At 39.0% G+C, this 24,625-nt stretch overlaps 1 protein-coding gene, 1 non-coding gene and 1 pseudogene across 3 annotated transcripts in view; 2 read left to right on the top strand and 1 right to left on the bottom strand.

The window, feature by feature from the left end:
- The window catches only part of SIPA1L2 (signal induced proliferation associated 1 like 2), a 273,295-nt gene that overhangs the window by 83,954 nt on the left and 164,716 nt on the right, over positions 1-24,625 (top strand). The gene's annotated exons all lie outside the window — the stretch shown is intronic.
- Positions 1,975-2,081, bottom strand: LOC142438210 (U6 spliceosomal RNA). The gene has a single exon (XR_012782634.1). It is a non-coding gene; the product is annotated as a U6 spliceosomal RNA (small nuclear RNA).
- Positions 6,377-6,735, top strand: LOC142440322 (large ribosomal subunit protein eL34-like; annotated as a pseudogene).

Here is a 24,625-nt window from a genome sequence, read left to right as displayed (position 1 = left end):
GATCTATAGTTTTCCATTCTGGTGATGTCTTTACCTGACTTAGGTATCAGGAGTATATTTGCTTCATAAAATGCATATGGTAACATATTATTCTTTTTTGTATTTTGAAATAGCTTATGGAAGATTGCTATTAATTCTCTAAATGCTTGGTAGAATATCCTGGTTGTTGGTAGAACCATCTGGTCCCAGATTTTTGATGTTAGTTTTTGAATGAGCAGATCCATTTCTTCCTGTGTTATAAGTCTCTTGAGGTTTTCCACATTATTTCTGTGTTAATTTAGGCACGTAATATATTTCTAGAAATGTATTGATTTCTTCTATGTTTTCAAATTTGTTGGAATAGATTTTTTTAATAACATGGCATAATTTGTTTATTTCCATTGGTTCTGTTATGATGTGGCTTGTTCCATTTCTTCTTCATAATATTAGTTTTCTTTCTTTCCTAGATTTTCCAGCGATTTATCCATTTTTTCATACTTTTAAAGAACCAATATCTTATTGATTTCTGTCTTTAAATTTTTTTTTCTGATTAATTTATTTCTGCTCAAATCTTTATTATTTCTTTTCTTGCAGTTTCTGAGGGTTTGCTACTGGTCTTGTTCTAATTGTTGTGGTTGATGTCTTAAGAGCAGTGGTTCTCAACCTATGGGTCATGACCCCTTTGGGGGTTGAATGACCCTCACACGGGGTTGCCCGATTCATAAGAGTAGCAAAATTACGATTATGAGGTAGCAACGAGAATAATTTTTGAGGAGGTCACTACAACATGAGGAACTGTATTAATGGATCGTGGCATTAGGAAGTTTGAGAACCACCATCCTAAAGCGTTTGTTTCTTTTCTGATGTATGCATTTACTCTTTTAAATTGCCCTCTCTGAGTACCTGTTTTACTGTGTTCCCGTGATTTTGCTATGTTTTATTTTATTACAATTTTTTGCCAGGAATATTTTGTTTCTTTATTTCTGTTCTTTCCATATAGTTGGCTTTTATGGTAAGTAGTGCTGTAGTTGATTTCTAATTTTAATTCTTCAGAAGAATTGTGATCTGAAAAAATGTTTTATAATATCTTGTTTTAAAATTTATTGATATTTTCTTTATGGCCTAACATATGATCTATCTGGAGTATATTCCATGTGCCTTAGGAAAAAGTGTATCTGTATCTTTATTGATTTTCTCTCTAGTTGATCTACCTTTCCATGAAAGTGGAAAGTCTCCTATTATTATCTCCTAGTATTGTGGTATGATAATATCATAATGAATTATGGATAATCTTGAGAAGAATGGGAATTCCACAATACTTCAGTATGCTCATGAGGAACTTGTACTGGCATCAAGAGGTTTGTGGAAGCAGCATTCAAGTGATCAAAAGATGTGTTGAATTACATAACTCTGCGACAGGACACAAGCCTTCTTTAGAGTATTGAAGAGTTAGGCTGTTGCTTTGAGGACGAAGGTGCGCCTGACCCAAGCCATGGTGTTTTCCTTTGCTTCATGTGCATGTGAAAGTTGGACATTGAATAAAGACCAAACAAGATTGGGTGCGTTTGAATTGTGGTGCTGGAGAAGAATGCTGGAAGTACCACGGACTACTGAAAGGACAAGTGTTTTTATTGGTGTCATTGGTTTTATTGTTCACAGTAATTTTATGTTCTCCTTTCCTCTTGTATATGGATTTTCTTCTTCATTTTTTGTTTTGTTTTTATCCCACTTAACTGTATTTTAAGGCTATCCTCTTTTTTAATTAGTTAAGCTGTTACATTTTGAATATATCAATAATCTATTGATCTTGCCTTCATGGTTTCTATGGGAAATTCTGAGCTTATTCTAATGGGTTTGCCTTTATAGGTAATCATTCTTTTTTCTCATGTTGCTTTCAGGATTCTTTATTGTTATAAAATTTGACTATGGTGTGTTGTTATGCTTCTCCTTTGGGAAAATAATTCTATTTGGGTTTCTCTGGGATGCTTTTTTTTTTTTAATATGGAATGCTCCATGAATTTGCGTGCCATCCTTGTGCAGGGACCATGCTAATCTTCACTGTATCGTTCCAATTTTAGTATATGTGCTGCCGAAGCGAGCACTCTCTGGGATTCTAAAACAATTATTTTTTATTTTCTGTCATAATGTAGGGAAATTCTTTAATATTTTTAAACTATTTTCTCTGTAGTTAATTTTTTTCCCTTTCTGGTCTGGGATGTCTATCAGATGTCAAGTGGTTCCTTTTGATAGTATCCCATAGAATTCTTTGGTTCTCTACAGCTTTTGTTGTTGTTTTTTATATAGTTTGATGTTTTCTTATTTTGATCTTTAAAGATTTGTCTTCTAGATCACTGATTATTGTTTCAGTTCTGCTAGTTTATTCTTTCAAAATGTTATCGAGTTCTAATAGTTTAGTGTTTGCCTTTTGAAATGCTTTTTGGAGTTATTGAATTATTCCACGTTTTTCATTTATTTTGTCTTAAGTGGTCTTCTAGTGTTTCTTAATTAAGTTCTTTTATCTTCATGTATCTTTCTGTCAAATTTTTCTTCTAGTCCTTTAAAACAGATAAAGATTATTGTCCTAAACTTACTCACAGGAAGATCTAAAGTTTGCTCCTCCTTTAAGACCTCCTCTGCTTTCACACCTATATGTATTCTACACAGTTGGGTCTGTTTTTCTCGTTCCTGAATGTGCATTTCTGCTGCCTCTGAGACGTGGCATCGTTCTCTTAGTTGTCTCCGGTCGAACAACAATCCATTCCTCTGCACCTGTGATAGATCACAGAGAGAAAACCATGGCCAGGTAATTTAACCCTGTCGTACACCAAAAAGGAAATTAAGGTAGAGAAGAATTAAATAGTGTCCCTGTCAAACTATTGTTTCGAGGTCGGCTCTCAGTCCTCTAGGAGTGCAGGGCAATAATCAATCAAACTAACACAAAGCAGGAGAGGAGATCCAAGCCACTGCACCCTTGCTTACCCAGTCTGTGTTCACTAACTCTGTGTATGAGAGATTAATTAAAAGACAAGGTTTTCTAATCCGGAGGGAGTAAAACAAAGACGAGCTGATAGTAAAAGTTCAAGTAGAAAGAAAATGTTTTGAAAAGGATGATGATAACATATGTACAAATGTGCTTGGTACAATGAATGTATGGATTGTTAATAAGAGGTGTAAGAGCTCCAATAATATGATTTATTTTTTAAAAAGTGTTACTGTCTCATAAATCCACAAGGGTTTATCCTGGCCTGTAGGCTCACTCTGAGTCAGAACTGACTTGATGACACTGGGTCTATCTGAGCAGGGCCAAGTCTCACTGTAGGTGTGGGCCTACAGATAGTCAGTTTAGATATACTTCCCCCCTCGCCCCCCAGCAAAGACCCACCTACTTTTTTACTTCCCCAAGTCTGGCTTGTGTTCTGAGAAAATGTTGTCACAGTCCAGGCATGGGAATTCCAGTGAGCGTTGCCTGTCAATGTTCAGCTGATTTTAATCTCCCCTATCCAGTTGGAATGCAGTGAGCATGTATTACCTTTCATAGCCCCAGGGTGTGGGCATCTGAGAATTTTCCAGCTTGAGTTCAATCATAGTCATGCCTCCCAACTGACTGAAAACTTGATGACTCCCTGGAAGAGTGTGTTGATCCAGAAATGCTAGTGTCCTCCCTGGTGTTAGGGCCAGGTGTAGAGAGAAGGTGTTAGCTCATCCAGGGCATTGGGGATGGGGAGGGGCAGCATAACAAGTGTCCTGCTTGGGAAGCTCAGAATCATAGAGGGGTGTGTGTGTGTGTGTGTGTGTGTGTGTGTGTGTGTGTGTGTGTGTGTGTGTGTAGGTAGGGGGAGGCTGGAGGGGACATGTCATTGCCTAAAAGTGCTCTTCAAAGAAATTGTTGCCGTATCTGCTGATAGGAAACAACTTTTAAGTTAATACTCTTGTGATACATGAGCTGCATCCCTCCCCCAATACTTTTCTATAATTGAAAATTTGCAGTGATTATTTTTTAGAACTGTTTTTGCCCTTGCAGGGTTTATGATGGAGTCCTTGCTCTTTTCATTCCTTCATCTACTTGGAGTTACCCAAGACTGAGTGAGTTACTGGATTCGTTTTGGAATCTGCTGATTTTCTGTGAACTTGACATCATAGTCTAGAGTCTAGACCAAGGGTTGGCAAACTTTTGAGACAGAAGAGCCAATCTTGCCCCTCACAATGATTTAAAAATGATTTGAGAGCCATAAATATATTGAAATGAAATCACCATCATATGATATGAAATCACCATTATCTCAATAATATCCTTTAAACATTTTATAAAGGGAACTATGATAGTTTTATTGTTACTTCAGAGCCACATGTATGTACCGAGAGAGTTGCATAGAGCTTGTGAACCTCAGTTTGCTTATCCCTGGTCTAGATCTTTATCCTTCATATGCCAATTATTTGATTGCATTGGCACTAGGAACTCTATTAGAAGGGAATGGAAAGGTAGGTTGTAAATGAGCTCTATATTTCTGTTTTGGATGTAATGGTATTTTATTAGTAACATGGTATTTTGAGGTTCTCTATTCTTTAACGTTTTGTTAGGACCTATTTTCAGGAGCTCTGATTAGAATTAGGCTTTAGAGGGACCACACTTGTGGTTTTAAAGATAGTAGGGGATTACATTCTGCAGGATTACTTTTTAGGGCAGCCGTGTCTTTGTGGATAGAATTCTGTTCACACTTTCTTCTCCAGTTATCTGCTTTCCCACTTCGGTCTGAAGTTACTAAGACGAAATTTGTTGCAAGTGACACACATTTCAGTTTAATTTTGGAAGCTGGATTAACAAACATCGAAACATACATGTGTTCCCATGGGAGATTTCATTCGTTTGATAGAAGTGCCACTTATTTTCTTGGTATTGTTGAGATTCATGATACTATTTAGATAATAGGAGTTTTTCAGACATTTGTGTTGTAAATGATTTTAAAATAAAAGCTTCTGCCAAAATTGTCTAATTAATTTACATAAATCTGTAAACTCGATTTCTGGTTTAACTTATTTGCTTTTATTTTACAGGCAGTTATCATAAGGAAGCAAGCCAAGTACCTAATAGAGAAAAAATGGGGTATTTAATATTGCTAATTACAGACACATATGGATAGTGCGCAGACTCTTTCACTTAGAAATTTGTTGTTGGGAATTATTTCTTTATTTTCATTTTAATAAAAATAATTGAATCCTTTTTAGCCCCTTAGATAAAATTAAAGTGACATAGCCTATGGAATGCCTGGGAACGGCATTAAACTTGCCAGTGCAACAGCTGCCAGGCCAGGGGGCACACGAACCATGGACTGCACACAGATCACATTTCTAGAGAGAAAACCAGCCTGTGTGCAAGGGTGTCAAAATATGTGTGGGTTACATAACTATTGTGCTGTCTTTAAAGTAATTGTAGTATTTTTTCACTCTTCATTAAATGAGCCTTCTTGCAAGCAATCTATACTGTAGCCTGAGAGAGAATACAAGGGAAGTAGTTTTAGGGAAGTATTGTGAAAGAGTTTTCCTGGTGAAGTCTCTGGTATTTGAGTGGTTGGATAAAATAAGTGTGTTTAAAAAGTAGAATTTTAAATGTAAACATTTTATATCTTAAAGCCTTATTTTATCCCAGACACGGATCCTTAAATCTTTTCTTGTGGGAGTCATTAGTTATCTTTTGTATTGTTAGTATCTTAGTTCTATTTTATTGGGTTGGCCTGCTAACCACAAGGTCAGCAATGTGAAACTGCTAGCCACTCTGTGGAAAAAGATGAAGTTTTTACTCCCTTATAGTTTCAGAAACCCACATGGGCAATTTCATCCTCTCCTGTAGGTTCTCTATGAATTGTAATCTACTTGATAGCAGTGAGTTTGTCCTGTTATTAAAGTTTGAGACAATCCAGCTGGTGAGGGTACTGTTATATAATTTACAGAATTTTTTTCCCTCCGTTTCCCCATGCTGGCTTCCTTTAATGGCTGCATTAGATAATTCTAATGCTTGTTACAAATCAACATGATTGCACCTGGCAATGACAATAATTGTTTTTGTTATACATGTATCTCTCAGAAAGGTACAGATGGGAAATCAAGATAGAATTTGAAACAAATCTGAAATAAATCCATTTTGCTCCTTAATAATTATTTTGTTTGGTGGGGGGCTGGGGTGGGCAGTTCTCTAAGAGATGAACTTAAAACTGGTGTCTTACAATTTTTGTGTTAATCTGGCCTCCTGAGTAGAGTGTAAGCTATTTCAGTTCATGCAGGGCTCTAGCTTTGACTTACACCTGATGAGTCTTTCTTTACCTATTGTAGGGCCTTACCGATTGGTAATCAGTGCATGAAAGAAAACATGCACATCTCTTCCGGAGACGCTGTGGGGAGGCATTCAAAATGGTTCAGCGTCTGACCTACCATCGTAGGCTGTCGTACAATACAACCTCTAACAAAACTAGGCTGTCCCTAACCCCTGGTAACAGAATCCTTTACCTGAATACAAAGAAGGTTGGGAAAGCGCCGAAATCTGCATGTGGCATGTGCCCGGGCCGACTTTGAGGGGTCCGTGCTGTGAGCCCCATAGTTCTCATGAGGCTGTCCAAAACCAAAAAACATGTCAGCAGGTCTTATGGTGGGTCCATGTGCGCTAAATGTGTCCGAGACAGGATCAAGCGTGCTTTTCTTATTGAGGAGCAGAAAATCATTGTGAAAGTGTTGAAGCCACAAGCACAGAGTCAGAATGCTACATAAATACAAATGAAGCTTGTTTGAATAATAAATGACTTGTTCTGTTAAAAAAAGAAAAGAAAACATGCACATGGATGATCACTATCATGATTTTGCTGATACTTTTATCAGTTTGTAATCAGGAATTTAAAAATTTTTTTGTCCTTGGTATAGGACTTTAAATATGTGTTTGCACTTCAAGAATTCATAGTCTGATACAACCACTTGTCTGTCAGTTTGTCATACTGTAGTGGCTTGTGTGTGGCTGTGATGCTGGAAGCTGTCACTGGAATTTCAAATGCCAAAAGGGACATCCAAAGTGAGCCAGTTTCAGCAGAGCTTCCAGACAGAGAAGAGATAATGAGGAAGAACTCCGTTCCCCATGGCCAAAGGAAGGAGTGACTAAAAACCTTATGCATAGCTTCCAAACATTGTCAGATACTGAAGGCCTAACGCATGGAAGCAGAACTTTGTCAGACGTAGTGCTGGAGAATAGGCCTCTCGGGTCCGAATACTGGAATTGTGACTGAAGAGGAGCTCATTTCTTTTCTTTTTTAATCGTTTCATTAGGGGCTCATACAACTCTTATCACAATCCATACATACATCAATTGTGCCAAGCACATTTGTACATTCGTTGCCCTCATCAGTCTCAAAACATTTGCTCTCCACTTAAGACCCTGGCATCAGCTCCTCATTCCCCCCCCCCCCACTTCACCTTCCCTCATGAACCCTTGGAAATTTATAAATTATTATTTTGTTATATCTTGCCCTGTCCGACATGTCCCTTCCCCCACTTTTCTGTTGTCCATCCCTCAGGGAGGAGGTCACATGTAGATCCTTGTAATTGGTTCCCCCTTTCCAACCCTCTTTCCCTCCACCCTCTCAGTATGGCTGCTCACACCACTGGTCCTGAAGGGGTCATCCACCCTGGATTCCCTCTGTTTCCAGTTCCTTTCTGTACCAGTGTACATCCTCTGGTCTAGCCAGATCTGTAAGATAGAATTAGGATCATGATAGTGGGGTAGAAGGAAGCATTTAGGAACTAGAGGAAAGTTGTATGTTTCATCATTGCTACATCTCACCCTGACTGGCTCATCTCCTCTCAGAGATCCTTCTGTAAGGGGATGTCCAGTGGCCTACACATGGGCTTTGGGTCTCCACTCAGCACTCCTCCCCTCATTCACAATGATATGAGTTTTTGTTCTGATGATGCCTGATACCTGATGCCTTCGACACTTTGTGATCACACAGGCTGATGTGCTTCTTCCATGTGAGCTTTGTTGCTTCTGAGCTAGATGGCACTTGCTTACTGTCAAGCCTTTAAGATCCCAGACGCAATATCTTTTGATAGCCAGGCACCATCAGCTTTCTTCGTAATATTTGCTTAATTCACCCAAGGAGCTCATTTCTTGAAGTGGAGTCAACCACAGTGATGTGCGTTGGGTAAAGCTTGTGGGAGTAGAGCCTTTTGGATCTTCATTGACTGATGCTGGATGATTCAAGGTAAGTAGAAACTGCTGCAAAATTCAGCTAATGATTGTAACTTGGAAGGTGAAAAGCATGAATCTAAGAAAATTGAAGTCATCAAAATAAAATGGAAGGAATAAACATGACATCCTAAGCATTAGTGTGCTGAAATTGACAGGTGTTGGCTATTTTGAATCAGTAAATCATGTGATTTGTCATGCTGGGAAGAAGGTGAGCAAGAAGAATGGTGTCGCATTTATCGTCAAAAAGATCTTGCTAAATCAATCATGATGTACAATGCTATCTGCCTTCAAAGAAATCCAGTCAACACAATGATTATTCAAATTTATTCACCAAACATAAAAGATAAGGTTGTAAAAATGGAATTCACCAGTGACTTCAGTCTGAAATTGACTGAGTATGCAATCAAGATGCATTGATAATTATTGATATTGGAATGCAAAATTGGGAAACAGTAAGAAACAGTTGTTGGAAAATACGATCTGAAGACTGCATGACAGATTTTTGCAAAACCAACTACTTGTTCATAGCAAATTCTTTTCTCAACAATACAAAAGGTGACTGTTGACATGGATGTCTCCAGATGGAATACACAGGAATCAAATTGACTGCATCAGTGGGAAACCCTATGAAGATGCTCGTTATCAGCAGCTAAAGGCAGAGTAGGGCCTGACTGGGGAACAGACCCTCAGTTGCTCATATGTAAGTTCAGGATAAAGCTGGAGAAAATTAAAACAAGTCCACGAGAACAAAAGTATAACCTGAGCCTTTCCCACCTGAATTTTGAGAACATCTCAAGAACAGATTTGGTGCATTGAATACTAATAACAGATAACCTGATGAGCTGTGGGAGGTCATACAGAGCATCATTCATGAAGAAAGCAAAGGGTCATTAAAAGGACAGGAAAGAAAGAAAAAATCAAAATGTATGTCAGAAGAGACTCAAACTTGCTCTTAATCATAGAGCAGCTAAAGCAAATGTAAGAAAGGATGAAGGCAAAGTGTTGAACAGAACATTTCTAAGAGGACCTCAGGATGACAAAGCCAAATGCCATAATGAAATGTGCTAATAGCTACCATTAGAAAGCCAAGCAAGAAAGCATGTTCAGCATGTCTGAAACAGAGAGAACTCAAGGGAAAAAAAACTTAAGCATTGAATGGAAATCTTATGGGCAATCTATTGAATGAATCACGAAGCATCAAGAAAAGGTAGACAGAGTACACTGAACCACTGTCGCAAAAAGAATTAGTGCACAGATCACCATTTTAGGAGGAAGCATATGAGAAAGAACGGTGCTGAAGGAAGAAGTTCAAGTTGCACTGAAAGCATTAGCCAGACACAGGCCTACAGAGATTGGTTGGATGCCAGTGGAAATGCTTCAGCAAGCTGATGAAGCTCTGGAAGCACTCTCTGTCTATGCCAGGAAATTTGGAAGACAGCTACTTGGCCTACTGATTGAAAGAGATCCATATTTGTGCCCATTTCAAAGAAAGGTGACCCACAGAATGTTCAAACTATACTATAATATCATTCACGTCACACACAAATATAATTTTTCTGACAATCATCGAACAACAATTGCAGCACTATATTGACCTGGAACTGCTAGAAGTTCAGGCCTGATTCAAAAGAGGATTTGGAACAAGGGGTATAATTGTTGATATCAGCTGGATCTTGGCTGAAAGCAAAGAATGCCTGAAATTTACTTGTGTTTCATTGAGTATGCAAAGGCGTTTGACTTTGTGGATTATAATAAGCCAAGGAAACCCTTGAGAAGAATGAGAATTCCAGAATCCTTGGTTGTGTTCATTCAGAACTTGTTCACGTATCAAGAGGCAGTTATGGGAACAGAACAAAGTCATAAAAAATCAGGAAATGTGTGTGTCATGGTGTAACCTCTCACTATATTTGTTCAGGCTATGTGCTGAGCAAATATTCATAGAAGCTAGCTTATATGAAGAAGAATATGGCATCAGGATTGGAGGCAGACTTATTAACTGTGGGGGAAACCAGCCCCTCACAACTATTTCACATGTCCGATAGGCACAATTGTACCGTTATGATATATAAAGATTATAGTAAAGTCATAGAGAATAAGAGATTGAAGAGAAGGTAAAATAAAGGAGGTAGACACATTTCATATTCGCATGCTCACCTCCTCAACAGCCATGATCTCACCAGCCACGTCTGCACACAGCATGGGCAGAGAGGGCAGGAGGGAGCTCCTGTGAGGTTTTATTTCTCACCAGAGCTTACATATCTTTGGGGGCATGCAAGCCCTCTGATCACAGATAACGACCTACGTCATAGGAAGGGGTTGTAACATAGACAATACAAGCAATAGGAGGGGGATGACTTAGGGGTGTACATGCAGTAGTAAAGGGAGAGAATGGGGGTACATATGTGGTAAGATGGGCGGACCTTTGACTCAGTATAGTAGCCTAACTTTAGTCATCCTTGAGTAGTCCCGACCTTGCCTTTGGGCTCTCCTTCGAGGGAACAATATCAGAAGGGAGTGGGCCCTACTTAGGGTGAGTCAGACTGACTTTACAGTTGGGTTGCTCTAGATGGCTGATATCCTGAAGGAGAATAACCTCTGACCTACTTTTGTTGCTCTCCCAGTGTACAGTCATTTACTATGTGTAGCAAGCAGCTTCTTGGGTTTGGCATATATTTGGGGAAGACAACTTGGGAGAAATCTTCCTGTATCCCACAATTAACAACCTGAATTACAAAACCTTGCTTGTTGAAAGTGAGGAGAACTTGATGCTCCTTCTGATGCAGAGCAAGATTTGAACCTTCAGTATGGAATACCACTAAATGCCAAGAAGACCCAAATACTCACCACTGGACCAATAGGTGACATCATGATAAATGGAGAAAAGGTTGAAGTTGTCAAGAATTCTGCCCTGCTTGGATCTATAATCAATGCTCATGGAAGCAGCAGTCAAAAGATCAAGACATACTACGTTAGACAAATCTGCCGCACAAGATCTCTTGAAATTATTTCCAGTGCCTCATGTGCATGTGAAAGTTAAGGAAGACTGAAGAAGAACTGATGCAATTGAATTGTTGTTCTGGAGAATAATGAAGGCATTCTGGACTGCTAATAGGCCAAACCGATCTGTCTTGGAAGGAGTCTGGCCAGAGTGCTTCTTAGAAGCAAGTATGGAAAAACTTCTTGTACACTTGGGATTTCTTGTCCGGAGCGAGCAGTCCCTGGAGAAGGACATCATGCTTGGTAAAGTAGAGAGGCAGCAAAAGAGAGGAAGGCCTTCGAGGAGATGGATGGACACAGCAACTGCAACAGTGGGCTCAGGCATAGGAACAATTGTGAGGATGGCACAGGACCAGGTGGTATCTGCTCTGTTGTGTACACACAGGGTTGCTAGGGGTTGACCCGATGGCACCTACCAACAACTTAGTGTGACAATGGAGATCAGAAACATTCACACATTCTAGAGGTTGCTTTGTAACAATGAATTTCATAGAAAAATATAATTTATTTTTTCACAGGAGAAAAATGCTAAATTAGATGCATAGAATTAGAAAAATATAAATATTGTAGATTTACAAGTACTTTAAAAAAATAAATCATTGGTTGACTCCATCACTGTTGGCACCTGTGTCCACTTGGATATACATAATTTGGACGAATGCAAAGACATTGCACTATCTGGCCATATTGAGCCATGTTAAATATAGGAATCTGCTTCTTATTCCGTTAGTCAAGGTGGATCCTTTTTGAAACTCTCCCTGTTTGTTCCCCGCTTTTCTGATCTCCCATTTTTTTGCCCTGCTGTTGTATATGTCATAAGAGTCTGAATCACTTATGTTTTCTTTGATTCAACAAATAACCTAATCTGTCAAGCAGGGCAACTGTTTGATAAAGCTGATGAGAAGGATTTCAACTTTATAATTGAGTTCTTTAAGAACTGAATGGTACTATGTAAGTGCAGTCCTATAAGCATATTATGGTTATTAATATAAATAATAGCTAGAATGCAATGACTGCTACTGCGTAATAGGTAGTATGCTAAACATTTAACAGAAATTATTTTTCTCCTTAAAGCCCTGTCCTTTTCAACACAAAGTCAAAATTCCTTGACCTGGAATTTTTAGTTTAACACTTTAACTAAAGTAACGAGTGTTTCTAGCTTGAGTTTTTTCAGACACTGAAATAAGAATCATTTGCTTTACTCAAACTTATCTATATATTCCATAACTTTGCATCAGGTTTTTCACAGCCTGAAGTCCTCTGCCCTCTTTCTGTCCTTGAAGAGAGTGAGTCACTCCATGAGTTTCTGCCTACATCTGCCCCTTTCACTGGGCATTCTGTCTCCCTCCTCTGAATTTCCGAAGTTCTTTCTGTGAGGACTACCTCACTTAGATGGCTGCTGGTTTTAAGACAAACCTTTAAGATCTCAGATGCTATGTTCTTTGATAGCTGGGCACCTTCTGATTTCTTCGCCGCATAGGGCAACTATTGAGCAGGGTCCCATTGTAAGCACTAACTGTTCTTAGATTAGGGCTTATCATATTATTTATTTTATAAATACACATAGCTCATCATCTCCACAAACACTTGGAGGATAATTAGTTGTCGCATCTCACAGTGCTCAGCATGGAGCATTCAATGTGACTAACACTCAGTATTATTTTGAATCAACAGGTGATAACAGTTTAAGGAACCTAAAATTATGTGGTCCCCGAAGCCCAATTTTTTTCATCTTATTGATGGAGAAGGAACTGGTTCTGGATCGCATAATAAAAACAGAACTTATTCTAGGGTAATGTGGGAGAGAAGAGACTAAATCTATGTTTTTTGTTTCAGTTTTAGTTTTCGTGGCGTGCCTATTAGATCGCAGATGCACATATCATATGATCTGATTAAATCTCCTGCCTGCCCTACTCTCTGCTTCACAACCCATTTATCGATGTGGAAGCAGGCTCATAAATGTGTGGTCGTTTGTCCAAGCCACACAGCTTCTAAGAGGAGGGAAGTGTGTTCTTCTTCAGGGTTGCATTTCTCCAAAATCCTTGCTATTTTTACTGCCTTCTACTCCCAAACCTTACTGCTTTGGGTTTTTGTTCCTCAGCTACACTCTACCTTAATCAGCATTTCGTGAATTGGTTTGGCAATGCTTGTTCCAATTTCCCCCTTCTCCTCCACTTTAAAGTATTGTTGAATATCATAAATAACATAGCCAATTTGTGTTTCTGATGATTTTAATCCACATACCTCGATGTCTTGCTTGTTTCTCCTACAGAAGAGGATTGTGTGTGTCTTTGGGTTCTGTTGTTGGCGTTATGAAAACCACAAGGCATTATATACCTTTTAACAGATAGAGATGCCTTCCTTCTGCCCGAGTCCCATATTTACTGACAGTCATTTCTTAGAGAACAGGCTGGTGAGACCCTGTTAATGCTACTGCAGTTACCGCTGCTGCTGCCTCTCAACTTTCGTACTGCAGCAGCAGAACAATCACAATTACTAATGCTCAGAGAGACAGAATAAGCCAACCCCCCCTTTATTTCTGTAATACTGTTTAACTGATTCTCTGGCTGAAACTACTATTGCTTTCAGGGCTATTTCCTATGCAAATGAATGTGGCTACACAGACCTTTGTATGATTGGCAATTTTGTTTGCTTCAGTTGAAGCTATACTTGTATTGAAATTTCTATATTGGTTTGAAAATATTGATGATAAAAAAGAAATAGTAATTAAGTCTGACTTGTGGCAGGCAGCTGAATAAGAACGTTCATGTTTAAACTACTGAGAAATGTAAATATTTGATTTGATACAATGGGACCACACATTCTTCACTCAATTGTGATTATTTAAGCCTTCTGTTGAGCCTCCTAGACAGATGGTCTTTTGAGTAATGAACACTCTTTGAATAAGCAAAATGCCATTTGGAAAACTGGAAAAAGTGGTATGATTAATAAATATTTCATGCAACAAAGTAATTCAAAATAGTCGTGGGTTGCTACAAATTTAAAAAATCCTAAATGTCATCTTATAGATAGTAAGAGTGTGCAGTGCTTTTCAGATATTTGAACAGCTATTTTTCCATTTCCACCCTAATTTGTGCCTCAAGTAGTCCCCCAGATTGTTAGACAATGGTAGGAGTATTTATTTATTTATAATCATTAGGAAATTATCCATTTTTTACATTTCTTAGATGAAAGTAACTCTCATGGCAAGTCTATTTTAATTATTTGCATATATTCCTAAGTATTTCTACAACCTTTTGGATAGTTTCCTGCCTTCTTATCCATTTTCAACTGCTTACCTTCCAGGATTAGGCACACCTTGGTCCTTAAAGTAGCATCCTTGCTTATTAATACTCTAAAAATGGCTTGTGTAGCAGATTACCTAATACAACACATCTTTTGATCTCTCGACTGCTGCTTCTATGAGGATTGATTGTGGATCCAAGGAAGAAAAAAACCCTTTTCTTCAACCTTTTCTCCATCTATCATGATGCTACCTATTGGTCCAGTTGTGAGGATTTTGGTCTTCTTTACATTGGATCATAATCCATACTTGAGGCTACAGTCCTTGATCTTCATTAGCAAGAGCTTCAAGTCCTTCTCATGTTGAGCAAGCAAGGTTGTGTCACCTGCATATTGTAGGTTGTTAATAAATCTTCCTTTAATCCTAATGCCACATTGTTCTTTATATAAGCCAGCTTCTGAGCATACATGTATGTTGAGAAGAAACAACCCTGATGCACACCTTTCTTGATTTTAAATCACGCAGTATTCCCTTGTTCTGTTGGTACAAGTGCCTTTTCATACATGTACAAATTCCTCATTAGGTTGTGAGTTAGTCTGGGTTGACTAGAGAAACAAATCCAGAGACCTTCATGTGTGTATAAGAAAGAACCTTTTTTTTTTTTTTTTTTAACAGAGCAGACCAACTTTATTCAGAGTAGCAAGAACATGCAGGCAGGGTACATCCAGCCAGGCTGCCCCCAAGATGCCATCTCCCTTCCCACACTTGCTGTGGGGCACAGACACAGACAGGGAAGTCCCCTCGCCCAGGGACACGACTGGCCTGGATCTAGGCCAACTCCATTGTCAGTCAGTCAGGACAGACCGAACAGAGGGCCGGCACGCCTTTGCAAGGGGCACCCGTGTGGCCTCAAGCCGGGCACCCACTGGGGTGCAACTGAACACATTAACAAATCCAGGCGGCCGCTGGCCCAAGACCCACTGGTCGGGCGGCTTCTCTTCACTAGCTCACCATGCTTCTTACTTCTGTGCTCATGAAACCCCGGGGAAGACTCTGTGCCTAATCTCTGTCTCAATCTGCAAGCTACACTACCCGTGGGATACTCAACCCGTGGGATGTGTCGCTGTACTTTGAGGTTCCTTCAAGACCTGCTTCGCCACACTACTGGAGTATACATCTCTTGAGCTGAGGACTGTTGGACCTTGTCATCTGGCTGACTGTTGGTGACCTGCCTTGCTGTTTGCTGCCTGTGGCTGGATTGCCTGAATTGCTCTACAGAAGACTCAGCTGTCTGCTTCCTTGACTTGCCCCTGGCAGCCCTCAAGACTTGAAGGACCACCAGTGTATTAGCTGTCTCATGGAAGTGAGTTCCACTGAGCCATTTGTATTGCTTTACAGATTAATTAGCTGTTTATTTCTTATGTTATATATTATATCTATATAAGTGCACACACAATAAAAAAGTAAGAAAGAGCTTTATATACAAGAACAATTGAATATTGAGAAAACATCCCAGCCCAGTCCAGATCAAGTCCATAGGTCCGATATTAACCCATAGGTTTGATACTAATCTATAAATTCCTCTTCACACTCATGAAACATATAACATGACACCGAATGCAGGAAGACTACAGGCTAGTGGGTGGAAAATCTTGTGAATCCAGGGGCGTTTTTAGTATCATGGTGCTGGCATGGGTCTCTGTGTGGCTCCTCTAGCTCCAGGGCTCTGGCTGCATCAGGCTCATTGCCAGTAATGTCTCACAGGGAGGGAGGCAGTGAGTGAGTGAGTGAGTGAGTGAGTGAGTGAGTGAGTGAGTGAGAGAGATAAGGTTTATTGTGCCACCCTGGCTGATAAACATATGTGGAGGTAATTGAAGGGCAGAGAGATCAATGGCTCCTTGAGCCTTGCCTTTCTAGTTCTTGAATCTCTTGCTTTCTGATGGTCAGATCAGGGTGTGGCTGCCTTAGCCAGTTCCCTGCTTCAGCTGGCAAAGCACACTTCCTGCAAGACATCCTGAAGAGACTCCACATGGACCTACCCTGATGGAGTCCTGAGTGCTGGAGTAGCCATTTGGAGACCCCTGCCAGTATTGAGATGCTTACATGCTCACTGATTCGGCTTTCCTCTTGCATTTGGCTTCATTACTGTGTGTTTTGTGAGATGGAGGAGGACTTTGTAGATTGGTGTTTGATATATGGGCTAATGTTGGACTTACGGGCGTGGACAGCACTGGGTTGGGATGCTTTCTTAATGTACACATACTTTTAATTTTATTTTTAAATCTTTTTTCAGTGTTTATTGTGACTTTGGTAAAGATTTATAGAGCAGAGCATAATCAGTTTTACATTCAATTCATAGGCATTTTATTTAATCTTTTCATTGAAATCCCTTCATGTAATGTCTTGAAGACCCTAGGATACTTGAGAATTAGTTTGTTCTAGCACTCATGGGGCTGTCTTTAAGGTTTCCTATAAGCCACATTCCGACTCCTTCCCGAGACACTTCTGTCTTCATTGATAAAAGTAGGACAAATGATAAACGTGTTTGGGACTTTAATCCAAATCAGTGACACGTTAAGACTATGTTAGCTGGTGATCTTTAGCTGTATTGTACTTTCTTTTCTTTTTTTTTTTTAACAATTTATTAGGGGCTCATACAACTCTTATCACAGTCCATACCTATACATACATCAAGTGGAGGGTGAGTGGGTTGGAAAGGGGGAACTGATTACAAGGATCCACATGTGACCTCTTCCCTGGGAGAGGGACAGCAGAGAAGGGGGGGAAGGGAGACTCTGGATAGGGCAAGATATGACAAAATAACGATGTATAAATTACCAAGGGCACATGAGGGAGCGGGGAGTGGGGAGGGAGGGAAAAAAAAAAAGAGGACCTGATGCAAAGGGCTTAAGTGGAGAGCAAACGCTTTGAGAATGATTGGGGCAGAGAATGTGCAGATGTGCTTTATACAACTGATGTATGTACATGTATGGATTGTAAAAAGAGTTGTATGAGTCCCTAATAAAATGTAAAAAAAGAAAAGAGGAGGAAAAAAAAGGATTAGGACACATACTTTTTATATAAAACAATACCTTATACATAAGAGTTTCTGTGGATTTCTGTCCTAGTTTACCCAGACTAACACAGTGAGTGTCCTGCCTCCAGGGAGCTGTTTCCTTAGAGCCCACAAATGAGGTCATCAAGCTGCGACCTGATTGACAGGCTAAGCTCTACCCCTTCACTCTTTATAGTCTCAAATTGACAACAGATTGTGGGTTGGCACTACAGCTACAATGATGGACTTTACATGCTGGCTATGTTGAGTATGATGGGACCAGGCAGTATTTCACTCTATTGTACAAAAGGTTGTTATGAAGTCTGGTTTGACTTGATGGCAACCCTCCCCCCCTCCATCTCCTCCTCTCTTCCTTCCTCCCTTTTTTTTTTCCTTTCTTAATCTCTGCTGGAACCAAAGAGCAAGCATTTTAGGAAATATTTTATAATGTTGTTTTTAAGAAGAGGAACTATGGTGGTGCAGTAGGTTTTGTGTTGGGCTGCTCGCCACAAGATCATTGTTCAGGAGTTTGAACCCACTAGATGCTCCATTGGTGAAAGATGAGGCTTTCTCACTCTGTAATGATTTATAGCCTAAAAAATCCACAAAGGCAAGTCTACTGTGTCCATAGTGTCTCTGAGTCAGAATTGACTCCTTGGCAATGAAATTTTTTTCCTAATTACGATCTTCCTAGACTCCCGATTACCTGTAAATTTCAGTGACAACAGGAAATAGAGAATGCTGAAGCTTGGACTCTAGCTACCATTCATCCCACATTTGTTTCTGTCTCACAGACCCTGGTTCTCTATATTGCAGCTTCCTGATCCCCCTACTATTTCCCTATGCTCTCTCGAGATGTGATTTTGTCAACTGCTTCTTCACTGGTCTTCCTGGCTAATCTACTGCTCATCTTTTACATGTAATTTAGGTTTCATCCCTGTAAGAAAGTTTCCTGACCAGCCTCATCTTACAATGGGCTCTTCTCTTCTTGACAGGAGCATATAACTATGCAACTATATCTATCATGATCTCTGGGTCAACATGCTATCATTGTTTACACATTGCTTTTCTTTATTGCGTACTATTTTCAGGAACTGATTCTTTATTTCCAAAGCCTCACACAGTTCCTGAAGTAGCATTGACATTCAGTAAATGACTGAGATGAGTTCGTGAATGAACTGCGCTCAGTTTTCCCATGTAGGCTAGACTAGGGCGTGTCTGAGATTATCTTTGGAATTTTCTCAAAGGACTGACAGCTATGCTGTCTGGGACTGTGTGTACTACCCTTCAGAGTTCTTGACTGCCTGACTAGGCAATGTCCTGTTAAATATTTTACTAGGAGGTAAATTGGGAGATCATAAAGTGCCTTGACTCTCATTTACTAAGAATAGGCCTTTAAATTTCTTCTGTAATTAATAATAATAATAATACAACGTCAAGTCAGTGGAGGTGGAAATCTCCTAGAATAAAAATGTCCTTTTAGTTTTTTGCCACGCTTTTTAGGTTCAAGAACATCTTTATAACTGAAAGCTAGGCTATATTCTTGTCTGCAGTCAGCGTGGAACATGAACAATGGACTTGTTTAGGATTTTGATTAGTTCCCACGCTTCTATGTATGAAGTACTGCAGCTTCCTTTACCCCTCCAGAATGAGACAGGGTTCCTGGTGTGCTGGAAGAAGAGAGTGGTTTTTCCATTGTTGTAATCTTAATATCCTTCACAGGATCCCGGGGGGTGTAGTCCTTATGAACTGGGCTGCTAACCACAAGGCCTGCAATTTGAAACTACCCTCTGCTTCTCGAGACAGAGACTAGGCTTCCTACTTCCTCAACGCGTTACCACCTTAGAGACCCATAGGAGCAGTTCTACCGGTGAATTGGAATCAACTCCGTAGCTGTGAGTTTTAGTATTCTTAATAGAGTTACATAACTTTCAGCTTAACATAATGATTGCTAATTGGATATTCATTAATGTTACCAGAAATAAAAAGGAAAAAGACATTTCTTTTTGATCTGTAAATAATTGACCTACTGAAATGTCTAGAAATTTTTACTCTTCATGGAACCTAATTCTGATGTAGTAAACAATAATATAGATCTTCGTTTATTGACACAGACAGAAATCATTGATAGAGTAAGTGAAAGGAAGGAGGCTGTAGACAGTATTGTAGCTATAAACCCAAACCAATCCTGTTCCAAGTCATAAGGATCGTGTGTGTGTGTGTGTGTGTGTGTGTGTGTGTGTAGGTTTTAAATGTTCTAATTCTATTAATTGGCAAATTTTAGGCAGTAGACAATACAAGTTGTGAATAGTAAAGAAATTTGTTGTTGTTGTTGTTTTCTGAACTGTTTGAATTTCTAAACACAGTTACCATAATTAATTAGAGCAACAACAACAACAAAAACCAGGCGTAGTTTTTTGGTACTTTGTTAGGGAAAAATGCCCAAGGGCAAGTGGTCAGAATGAAATAGAAAAAGTCACAAATTCTAAAAGCATGGAGATATTACACATGACTGCTTTTTTTTTCTGCCTTTCTCTACCTTCTGTAAGAAAAGTAGGTTACCTTTATAATTATCAAGTAAACATAAAGCAAACTGTAACACTGCAGGGTAATGCCAATACTGTTAGATGCTTAAGTAATGTCTAACTTCGAGTTTGAAAGCAGATAAGCAAATGAAGACAATTGGGTAAGTCAGACATTTGAGCCACACAGCACAGCTTGTTATGGACTAAATTTAAATGCGCTTGAACGTTGCATTGATCTTTCTAGTTTTATTCTTTAGGAAACTGTGTAAGACTTTATGCTTTTAAATTGCTGACCAGTCTTTGGTCAAAACCATCAGATTTAAAAATGGTTTTCAAATACTGGGCACATTTTATTTGGTGATGAATTCAATGAGTGAGAGGGAAGGGACAACTATATGTGTGCAGCGAACCCGTTATTTATTTATCTTTTTCCTTTTCACAATCATATTTCTTAACTGCTCTGAACAATTCTGGAGGAGCTCTGGTGGCAGTGTGGTTACATATTGGGCTGCTAATTGCACAGTCAGCAGTTCAAAACCACCTGCTGCTCCCTGGGAGAAAGGTAGCGCTTTCTACTCCTGCAGAGTTTCCGTCTTGGAAAGACACAGGGACAGTTTTACCTTGTCCTCTGTGTCATTATGAATTAGTATACACTGGATATAATTGAATATGGCTTGACAAAATCTGTGTTCATTAAATTTCTTCTGTCAAAAAAAACCTTAGGGAAGTTATTATTTTTTTAAAGACATGCAAGTGATCATTACTATTTAAACACTTGTATATTGGAAAGCATATATTTGAAAGGTTTTGCAACCAGTAAATCACGTAAAACAGTCCCTCTGTTGCAGAATGACCAAGTACATGAATATAACTCATTGGCTATTCATGTATAAGGGGTTAAGAATTTATCTAATTTGCATATCAAAAATAAAAGGAATATTTACTTTGGGAGGCTTACATAAGTACTTATATAGGCTTTTGTGTATAGTTATATATATTTGTGCCTATTAAAAAATTCCAGTCCTCTGAGGTGTTATTTCTTTGTATTGCTACACAGTAGTAATCTATCAGAACATCATTTAAACTACGTTTTATAGATTACATTTTTCTATTGTTAATTAGGTAGACCTAGATGAAACTATCAAGAACCTTGGCGGTACAATTGTTAAGCAGCTGGCTTCTAAGTGAAAGGCCAGCATCACAAACCCACCAGTGGCTCTGTAAGAAATGACCTGGAGGCTTCCTCCCCAAAGATTACATAGACCACACTCACGGTCCTCTAGTCGATTCCAACTCAGTGATCCAGTAAAGCCCTGGACATTCAAGGGCCAGAATGATTTCATCTAGGCTTAAAATGACTCAGAATTGACTTGACTGTACACAACAAGATGAAAATGAAATTGAGACAATGACTTTGCTCTCTGTCTCTGTTGGTGCTAATCTTTTACGTTTGTGCCAGATATATTGTTCAGTGAGATTTATTGTGCAGAGCAAACTTTCAAAATAAAAAAAATTACTTAAAATAGATGATTCTTGGACAACATAACTGTTTTTCTCTAGCTCATGAATGAATAGGTTCCAAAGCCTTATTTTTGTCATACATGAATACTAGTATGTACAAAGAAGGCACGCTACAGTCTTACATATGCATGTCGTTAGTATGATTATCAGAAACGTGAAGTCCTTCCTGGCCTAGTTTCATTCCTGGAGGTAAAGAAATCAGTCCATGCCAGACTACTTGTTTAGGATACTTGTGTTGTCATTTCCTAATGTGACCTTAGTTAAAATTTTAGCCTGTTCAAGCTGCTCTATATTGCTAAAATGTTCATTCTTTTGCCTGAATTGCCTTTATAATGAAATGAAATAATATAAAGTACTTTCCTAGTGTGTATCAGGGTTATATCTTCCACCAATTCATCCAATCTGATCAACTAATCCGGACGATATTAACAAGAATACGATATCAGGATTGGAGGAAGGCTCGTTAGTTACCCACCAGCGTCTCCAAGGGCATTGTTGGTCCCTGCAAATATTTAGAGTTGGAGACGCTCCAGAACAGCTTTGCTGTGCTGTCCGGTAGGGCTTCTGTGAGCTGCACTGGGCTTGGTGTCACTGAGTGGTCGAGGACCATCCTGGACAGAAAGAAATGAGGCAGGCTGGATTGGGTTGTAGAGTGTCCTGACTCATCTGCTGAAAAATATACAGTTTATTCTGTACAGAGAGAAACTAGTGATGGATCTTTGAACATAATTGAAATGATTGAGGCTCACTGAAGGTTTTGATATGATCAGATGTGTAGTTCATGAAAGCTTGTGTCTAAAATGGATTGGATTAGATAAATTTTAGAACTTTATGATAAAATAATTACGTACCATGTATGAAAAAATTTCACTGATGATATACTTTAACCATCATTGGATTATATTTACTGTATGCAAAAAATTATGAACAATGAAATGCCCACATTTTAAAGTGTCATACATGCAACTCTGTCTGTAGACAGGTTATTGGATTTGATAACATAAGGTGGATATTTATATAAGTTATCTTTGAAATAATTTTAAATAAAACTAACCACCATAAATGGAAACTTCCCTTATTTTCAGCAGCCAGGAAATTATGGAATATCCCAGAGACTTAATCCAGAGGTATAAAGCTTTCTGTATTTAACACACTGGCAACTTTACATTATTGCAAAATAATAAAGCTTCAGAGGACATCTTGATACATTTCATATAAATTGTTGTATCTACGCTGATGGATTTTGGTGCAGTGTTTTTTGTTTTGTTTTGGGGTTTTAAGTAATATACAGAGGTGATAGGTATAAAGCTGAGCTGACGAACGGGCATTCTTTCCATGCTTTAATGGCCCCCCTCTGGATTAATTTTTGTTAATCTATAGCCACAAGCAGACCTTGCCTTCCAGATCTTACAGAGCCCAAAACCACACTCACTGCCATCAAGTCAATTCTGACTCAGGGTGACCCTACAGGGAAGGGTAGACCTCACCATGTGGGTTTCTTAGCCTGTAACTCTTAGGGGAGTTGAAAGCCTAATCTTTCTCCCGTGCTGCACCTGGTAGTTTTGAACTGGTGACCTTGAAGTTGGCAGCTCAACGAATAACCACTACGCCACGGGGTCTCTTCCAGGTCATGTAGATGTGCCTTTATTGAAAATGCTCCTGGAGACATCTTGTTTGGGAGAGTCTACTGAAGATTTGATTTCGGAGAGTGTAAATGATTTCATAAGCACAGCACCAAATACCTGCATCATAGAAGGAAGTATAGTTGATGGAAGATGAAATCCGAGTCTAAACTGACACTTGTTGAGCAGGAAACAAAAAGTTGACTTCATAGGACCTTAAGATCGAGATAGGAATCAACATATTGGAAGCATATTAACTCAGGGATAGGAAATTAATAAGCAACGAATTTAGGACTTGGTTAAGTGTCCGTAAACCCTGTTGCGGGGAATACATTTACAATCTCATTCTTTATTTGTTAAAGAAAGTCTTATTGATTGGGATCTCAGAATACAAGAAACCAATAGAACTTCTTTTTTGCATTTTTATGTTTTCCTATTTTCCAATGTGTTTTTTGATAAAAATATCTTGTTTAAAATTATAAATAGTTAATAAGGGACAAGCCCAGAAATTAAAGTCTAATAAATAAATGGTTGTAATGTCAGGCTCTGTGAATGGTAATGGCAGGAAGCCTGGCGCATGCTCTGACTGCTGCCTTGAAAGCTCTGGACAATGTTTTAACTTTAAGCCCTGTAGTCCATCAAATAAATCTATATGCACATACACAACCCTCCGTTTGGGTGCATAATTTCTTCCTCTTAATTTCTAAACTAAGTTTTCCTCTTTCATTTCCCTTTTTCCCGAATAAGCTCTCCTTTCTTTCTACTTTTGTCCTCTGGCTGCCCTCTCCACAAACACTTCCATAAACTACCAAAGACACTCTGGCTGGGGGTGCTTGTCTCCCCTCTGTGCAGTTTACCCTCATTGAAAAAGAAGGAGTAAAAACATGCAGGAAATGAATTAAAATGATGAACCTGAATAAATAAAAGGTCTTTGAAGAAGGGCAATGACTGGCTAAGTGACATTTTAATTCCAATTTGAAGGTGACATTTCATTGCTATCTAATTTCTGACTTCCTGCTTTTGATCTGAACATCCGCTTATGGAAGATTCAAGCTTGATGAGGAGTAGTGGACTTTCTGGGTGTTGTGTGCACTGCATGGCACGCTGGCGGCTGTGTTGCCACGGCTGGACTGCTAGCCACAGGCTGATTTCTCATAAATTTCTACTGTGTAGTTAGGATGGAAAATTTTGTTTGGTTTTTGGCTTTAGTGTGTAATGCAGGTCTTGGTTTTGTGTAAAGTTTTTTTCTTTTTTTTTAAGTGCCAATAAAACTTAAAAATTAAAAAAAATAAAGACAAGTGTTGGTAGTTGTACAAATATATGTAGGCCTCCCATGCTTAGCTTGACTTTGCTGCCTGTAAAAGTAAGAAGTAGTAACAGAAACCATTGGACTTATGCTCAAAGAAGCCAGTTCTGAGTTGACAGGTCATTGAGGTCATTGGTGGACAGAAGTAGGGC

Source organism: Tenrec ecaudatus, chromosome 1 (genome assembly GCF_050624435.1).
Source record: "Tenrec ecaudatus isolate mTenEca1 chromosome 1, mTenEca1.hap1, whole genome shotgun sequence".
NCBI lineage: Eukaryota > Metazoa > Chordata > Mammalia > Afrosoricida > Tenrecidae > Tenrec > Tenrec ecaudatus.
Note: the sequence above shows the minus strand (reverse complement) of the source record. Positions and strands in the feature narration are given on the sequence as shown.